This window comes from Centropristis striata, chromosome 11 (genome assembly GCF_030273125.1).
Source record: "Centropristis striata isolate RG_2023a ecotype Rhode Island chromosome 11, C.striata_1.0, whole genome shotgun sequence".
NCBI classification, from domain to species: Eukaryota; Metazoa; Chordata; class Actinopteri; order Perciformes; family Serranidae; genus Centropristis; species Centropristis striata.
Genome location: NC_081527.1, coordinates 5,049,234 through 5,056,951, shown reverse-complemented (window position 1 = coordinate 5,056,951; position 7,718 = coordinate 5,049,234).

Genomic DNA, 7,718 nt, shown 5'->3' with positions numbered 1-7,718 from the left:
TACTAGAATCATCATCTTGTTAGATTTAAACACTGCATTGATCCAACTGCTATTGTTACTCAAAGCAGTAAAAACAGGGGTTTAATTATTTGTTTTTAGATTCCCATAATATTTTTGAGTCAAAGGGATTTTTTTAAAAGGAAGACAGTATTTCCCCATCATAAGTTGTTCTGTTGTGCTACTGTACAGTCATGGAAAAAACTATTAGACCACCCTTGTTTTTCTTCAATTTCTTTGTAATGATAACAACAGAAATAGAGTTTAATTTAAGAGCTGATATCGAGACATTTTCCATGGTTTTCTTCATAAAATTTTGGTTACTATCAAGATGTTTTCTTCAATTTCTTGTTCATTTTAATGCCTGGTACAACTAAAGGTACATTTGTTTGGACAAATATAATGATAACAACAACAATAGCTGATAAGAGTTTTATTATAGAGCTGATATCTAGACATTTAACATGGTTTTCTTGATAATAAACAAAATCATTATCAGGAAAACCATGGAAAATGTCTAGATATCAGAAGTATTTCCCCATCATAAGTTGTTAACTTGATACTAACCAAAATCATTATCAAGTTACATTATCATCTGTAGAACACACCACATGATTATTTATCAGATTCATATTAGCTCTATAAAGTGAACAGTGAAATTACTAAAGTTGGTTTAGTATTAAGGATGCCTAGAAAAATACAGTCATGGAAAAAATGATTAGACCATTGTTTTCTTCAATTTCTTGTTTGTTTTAATGCCTGGTACAACTAAAGGTACAATTGTTTGGACAAATATAATGATAACAACAAAAATAGTAAAGTGTTATCAGATTCTACTAGTTTTTGACTCACATAATACTTTTGAGTCAAAGGGATATTATTTTTTAAAACGAAGACAGTATTTCCCCATCAGAAGTTATTCTGTTGTGCAAGTGTACAGTCATGGAAAAAAATATTAGACCACCATTGTTTTCTTCAATTTCTTGTTTGTTTTAATGCCTGATACAACTAAAGGTACAATTTTTTGGACAAATATAATGATAATAAAAAAATAGCGCATAATAGTTTCATTTAAGAGCTTAGAGCTATATTTTGTGATGTTCAATACTCAACTTGTACTATTGTGAAATTCAAACTGGACTTGACGTCTGTATTTTAAAAACCACGGCCATGGCCCTGAAATAAGTCCCAAAGTTACGACCCAGTGAATTGTAGACATACTGACAAGAAATAGTTTACAGCCTATTCAATTTTTTCTTTGTATTATAAACAAGATGGAAACAAACAATCATCAGTGTGCCGTGATACTGAGTGACCTCGAGCAATATCCTGAATTCATATCAGCTTCAGACAGGCGTCCTGGGCACACAGCTGGAATAGTCAGTGAGACATTCAACCCTTATTTAACAAAAGAAATGACAAAATGAAAACAGCAGCAAGTTCACGTTTCTTTATTGTTCCATTAGCCAGTAAAATACCATAGTAGTAGTAGTATTTAGTGTGCGTTTACATTTAATAGAAATATAACAATCATATGCCCAAAATAGGTGAAAAAATACATAACCATTTATGTTTCTATAAACATTGTAGTGATTTTGTATACATTACGTGTAGTAATAATGAGAAATTCACATTGTCTTATTTAGTGGCTTCACCCACATCTATATAGATATGAGTGTTTAAATTCAGAAACTTAGTAGAGCATCCTACATGCTTAGTTTGGTAACGTTAAACTTCATAAAACTGCCTTCATTAAGTGATCAAGTAGTAAGAAATGTACTGTGTGCAAACAGTACACATCAATTAAAAGTGCTATATTTACTTTTTACTTCATAAAACTTCAATTTTTCAGGTAGAAATGGATATATATATATATATATATATATATATACACATACAGGTGCTGGTCATATAATAAGAATATCATGAAAAAGTTGATTTATTTCAGTAATTCCATTCAAAAAGTGAAACTTGTATAATGTATACATTCATTCCAAACAGACTGATATATGTCAAGTGTTTATTTCTTTTAATTTTGATGATTATAACTGACAACTAATGAAAAATCCCAAATTCAATATCTCAGAAAATGAGAATATTGTGAAAAGGTTGAATATTGAAAACACCTGGTGCCAAACTCTAATCAGCTAATTAACTCAAAACACCTGCAAAGGCCTTCAAATGGTTACTGAAATTAAAATACTGAAATGAATCAACTTTTTCATGACATTCTAATTAAATGACCAGCACCTGTATATGTATACAGAGATAGAGACAGAGTGGATTTGGACCATGTAGCTGGTCTGTATGATAGCTCCACTTCAGGTGGATATAGAAAAGGTTTTTAGAATACTCAAGAAGTCAGAATAAAAGGTCATTTCAAAAATACTCTTCAGTCAGTGTTTAGCTTTTTGACATTTGTTATCCATTAGTAATGGATTTGATCTGAAACAACTGACATGACAGCTGTAAGTTTAGCTTGAATTCAGGTGGATATAGGAAACATTTAGGCCCCGTTTACACGAAGGAAAAGGCAGATATTTCCATGCGGTTTGGCCTCGAAAACCACGAAAACCCAGTTTTTATCACAGAAAACGATCATTTTCTAAAAACTCTGGGCAAAGTGGAGAATTTGGAAAACTCTGGTTATGTGTTGTCGTGTCAACTGGGAGAAACAAACAGGGTTTTAGGTTCTCACGCTTAGGCCCCGTTCACATGAGGACGCTCGTGGGTGAAAACGACAAAATATTTTATCGGAAGTGCCTTTCGTTTAGACGGTGACAGCGTTTTGGGGGCTTAAAGACACAAAAATCTGAAACCACCCTCCAAAGTGGAAAAGTTGAATCCTCTCTGCCGTAGCGTGTCGTCTACACTGACAAGACACAAAACTCTGATCTGATCTGCTCACGTCACGTATGTGTTTACGTCACATACATGCTCCAGTACAGGAAATAAACAAACGTGGGATTATTTCCATGCGTCGGACCTTCAAGCTGCTCTGGCAGCTCTAATAAACTTACAGGAGTCTTTCCACCAAATGTACAGGATATGTACAGATAGTATTAGTGAACAGAGAAGGATCTGGAATTACCTCCATCACATTCTGGATGCAGCGATTGGTCGGAGGCGAGCCAGACGGCTGTGAACGAGACCTGGGAGATCTAGTGATGGTGGAGAACTTTGTGGAAGGAGTAGCTGATGAAAATGTGTGGCGTGAAAACTTCTGCATGCCCAAAGATGCTCTTATGGCTTTAAGTGATGCTGCCTGGCTGCATACAATCCAATTTCACACACTTTTGCGTCACCGTATGCAGCAGATTTCCTCCCGAAAACGCTCGTCTAAACGAGGAATAAAAAGTGAAGACGCAACGCCACTTTTGCGTCTTCTGTTCAGACCGTCCTCGTGTGAACGGGGCCTAATTCTGTGAGCCGGAAAATGCTTCATGGTCCACTTTTGTCTTTGTCTTTTGTCTGGTGTGTGTGTGTGATTTCCGGTTCATGGGAGAGGACGCTGGCACTGTCTGTTGCCGCTTCTCCCTCTGAGCTAAATTCTAGCAAGGTATTTTGCTTCATATTTATATTGTGTCCTTCCTGGGCAAACAATCTACTGCCCGGGTAGCCATCGCCGGCTAGTCGCGGTAGCATCACCCAGCTTAGCGAGCAGCCACTCGTTAGCCGGTCGGACAATTTGCGGGCCGCTGATACCGCTGGATACCGCCCGAACAGCCTCTCAACTGTCTCGCTCGGATCACCTGCCATGCTGTGGATCATCCCGCTGTGTCTGACTGTTTCCCACCTCTGGTCAGCAAGTCCGTGGCAAACGGCTATCAACTCCGCACCCGTCCTGACCCGGCACCTCATCGGCATGACGTTGAAATACTCCATCCCCCAACTGCTCAACCTACAAAACTACAGCACTCCAGCCTGTATCCCTGCCATTAAACAACTTGGACTTCTACGCAGACCCCGCTACATCCATAGAAGCTGCCGCAGAAAGTTTGTTTATTCCCAGTCTGGTCACTCCATCCCATCCGTCTGGTCTGCCGAGCGCACTGTCGCACTACTGCCGCGTCATCAGAGAGCCGCCGCACCTGGATCAAATGGAAACACCACGACACCTCTACACCTCAAACTGGACAGAAAACGTGTAGTGGACTTCAGTCTACTTCGGCCACTACAGTCCACCACCCCATCAAACCTCAAAATAGAACTGTTAAATACACAATCTCTCACAAATAAATCCTGCCTCATACATAACCACATCTTGGACAAGAACATTAATGTAATGTGCCTGACAGAGACCTGGCATCAGCCAGAGGCATATTTTACATTGAATGAAGCCTGTCCCCCTGGATACAAATATTTTGAGAGAGCCCGACGCACTGGTCGGGGTGGCGGCCTAGCTGTCATTTACCGCAGTGACCTGAAACTGTCCCCCCTATCTCTGCCCGAAACATCCACTTTTGAATGCCTTGCATTCAAATCCAAACCCCCTTTCCCCGTGACTGTTCTACTCATCTACCGGCCACCCAAACCAAACCCAGCCTTCATCCCAGAGATCAATGAACTTCTCACCACACTATGTACCACCTCTGCACATACCATCATACTCGGAGATTTGAACATTCATGTTGACACCCCCTCCTGTAACCCTGCAGCTGGATTTTTACAACTACTGGACTGTCTTAACCTCACACAGCATGTTGATGTTCCCACACACAACAGAGGTCACACACTGGACCTGGTCATCACTGACACTGCCCCCATCACAAATCTGTCGGTGTACGATATGGGAGTGTCAGATCACAAAACCATTTCACTGGAGTTAAAACTGTCTCACCACATCAAACCAAAACGCCAAATTCATTTCAGGAACCTGAAAAGCATCAACCCAGACACCATGATTTCAGACCTCCATCACATCCCCTCCGCCAAATTCACATCAGCAGATGAATCAGTTGATATCTACAATCACACACTAAGCCGTATCCTGGACCTCCACGCCCCTATTAAAACACGAACAGTCACCTTCACACGGACAGCCCCCTGGTTTACTTCACAGTTACGGACCATGAAAACAGCTGGGCGTGTACTTGAGCGGCGCGCTGCAAAATCCGGACTCACTGTTCACAAAGAGGCCTATCAGGAACACCTAAAGGCCTATTCAAAGTCACTCACAAAAGCACGTTCACAGTTCTACTCTAACATCATAAACAAAAGTCCTGGAAACTCAAAACAGCTTTTCTCCACCATAAATCATCTCCTCAAGCCACAGACCCTTTCACACACCGATAACACAGAAGAACAGTGCAACAGCTTCATCACCTTCTTCAGGACTAAAGTCAACACCATCCGCTCTCTTCTCTCAAGCTACCCTGCTCTGTCTGTCCCTACTGCCGACCCACAGCCTGGGACTCTCCAAGACCCTTTTCCTACAGCCCTGGTCAAATCAAACATCTGCACTCTAAGTCCCCTGATTACCCAAGTCATCAATCACTCACTCCAGGCTGGCTATGTTCCAACTGCTCTGAAATCTGCTGTCATCACACCGCTTCTTAAGAAACCCACCTTGGACCCAGAAATCCTCTCCAACTACAGACCCAGTTTCCAACCTCCCATTCCTGTCAAAAGTGCTGGAAAAAGTTGTTGCTGCCCATCTTCATGACCATCTCAACTCACACTCCCTCTTCGAAAAATTCCAGTCTGGTTTCCGTCAAGCCCACAGCACTGAAACAGCTCTGGTCAGAGTCACCAATGACCTGCTGATGGCAGCTGACACTGGCTCACCATCACTCCTCATCCTCCTCGATCTGTCTGCAGCTTTTGACACAGTCGACCACAACATTCTCCTTCAGCGCCTCCATCACACCATCGGACTCTCTGACTCCGCCCTGAGCTGGTTCCAGTCCTACCTGGCTGGAAGAACAGAATATGTCTCCCTGGGAGGGGCAAAGTCAGAGACACAGACTGTCACCTGTGGTGTCCCTCAAGGGTCGGTCCTCGGCCCCACCCTGTTCACCCTCTACACTCTTCCCCTTGGCCACATCATAAACCAGCATGGAATATCATTCCACTGCTACGCTGACGACACACAACTATATATAAAAACTGGTCCATCACTATCATCATCAACATCATCACCGTCATCATCTTCATCAACACTCAGCACCTGCCTTGAGGAGATAAAGGCGTGGATGGCAAACAACTTTCTACAACTAAACAGCTCCAAAACAGAAGCCATCCTAGTTGGCACACCACACCAGGTCCGGTCATCTCCCATAACGCACATCACCTTCTCTGGTCAGAACATCCCCCTGTCATCTACAGTCACCAACCTGGGTGTAACATTTGACACTCACCTCACCTTTGACACCCACATTAAACATATCTGCAAGACCTCCTTCTACCACCTCCGGAACATCTCCAAACTCCGCCCCACACTCAGTCTGTCAGATGCAGAAAAACTGGTTCACGCCTTTATCTCCTTAAGGTTGGACTACTGTAACGCACTCCTCATCGGGACTCCTAGCAAGAGCCTCCAAAAACTGCAATATATCCAGAACAGCGCTGCTAGGGTCCTGATGAGGGTGCGTAAATATGACCATATCACACCCATCCTTCACTCACTCCACTGGCTTCCTGTTTCATCCAGGATCGACTACAAAATCTCTCTACTCACCCATCAGTGCATCCACGGAAATGCCCCACCCTACCTCAAAGAACTCCTCACACTACAAACCTCCTCACGTAACCTCCGCTCCGCAAACAAACACACCCTACAGCCCCCCAGGACTAAGCTCCATACAATGGGCGATCGGGCCTTCTGCTCAGCTGCTCCCCACCTGTGGAACTCCCTCCCAGACCACCTGAGGGCTCCGCAAACAACAGACTCTTTTAAAAAAGGCCTAAAAACCTTTCTTTTTAGAAAAGCCTTTTATTAAATGTAACATTGTGCTTTGGCCTTTTAACCTGTTTTTAATCTTGTTGTACTCTGTAGCACCTTGAGATTGCTTTTAACAATGAAAAGTGCTTTACAAATAAAATCTATTATTATTATTATTATTATTATCATGTCATGTGAGCGCCCTATGTTTACAGTTTGTTTGGCGATCATGGATGCTGTTAAGGCGGTACTCATTTTTACGTTTGTGCAAACACTTTTGGTCTGTTTGAAATTGAAAGTACAACTGCTATACTTTATCGAGGAGCAGAGGCGAAAAAGTGCACGGGGGTCAGCATTTATACTGCATATTAGTTGTTTTGAAAGGAACAGGAAGTGGCTCGTGTTATTCGTTGTTGTTGTTGATTCTGAGGATTCTGATTGGCTTGCATGGCTTTATCCTTCTCCCTACACTGCCGCCCATATAATAGGTTTGGCATAGTTATAATGGCGCTCAACGGCGTATTTATGCGGGTTGATGTAAATTACAACTTTTTTGAAACGATGTTGTGTGCACGATGTTACTTTTAAAAACAGAGGAGGGGAAATATTCGTTTCTCTAAATACCCTGCTATGTACAGTACAGGCCAAAAGTTTGGACACACCTTTTCATTCAATGCGTTTCCTTTATTTTCATGACTATTGACATTGTAGATTCATCAAAACTATTAATGAACACATGTGGAATTATGTACTTAACAAAAAAGTGTGAAATAACTGAAAATATGTCTTATATTCTAGTAAGCAAAGGGTGGTTACTTTGAGGAATCTAAAATACAAG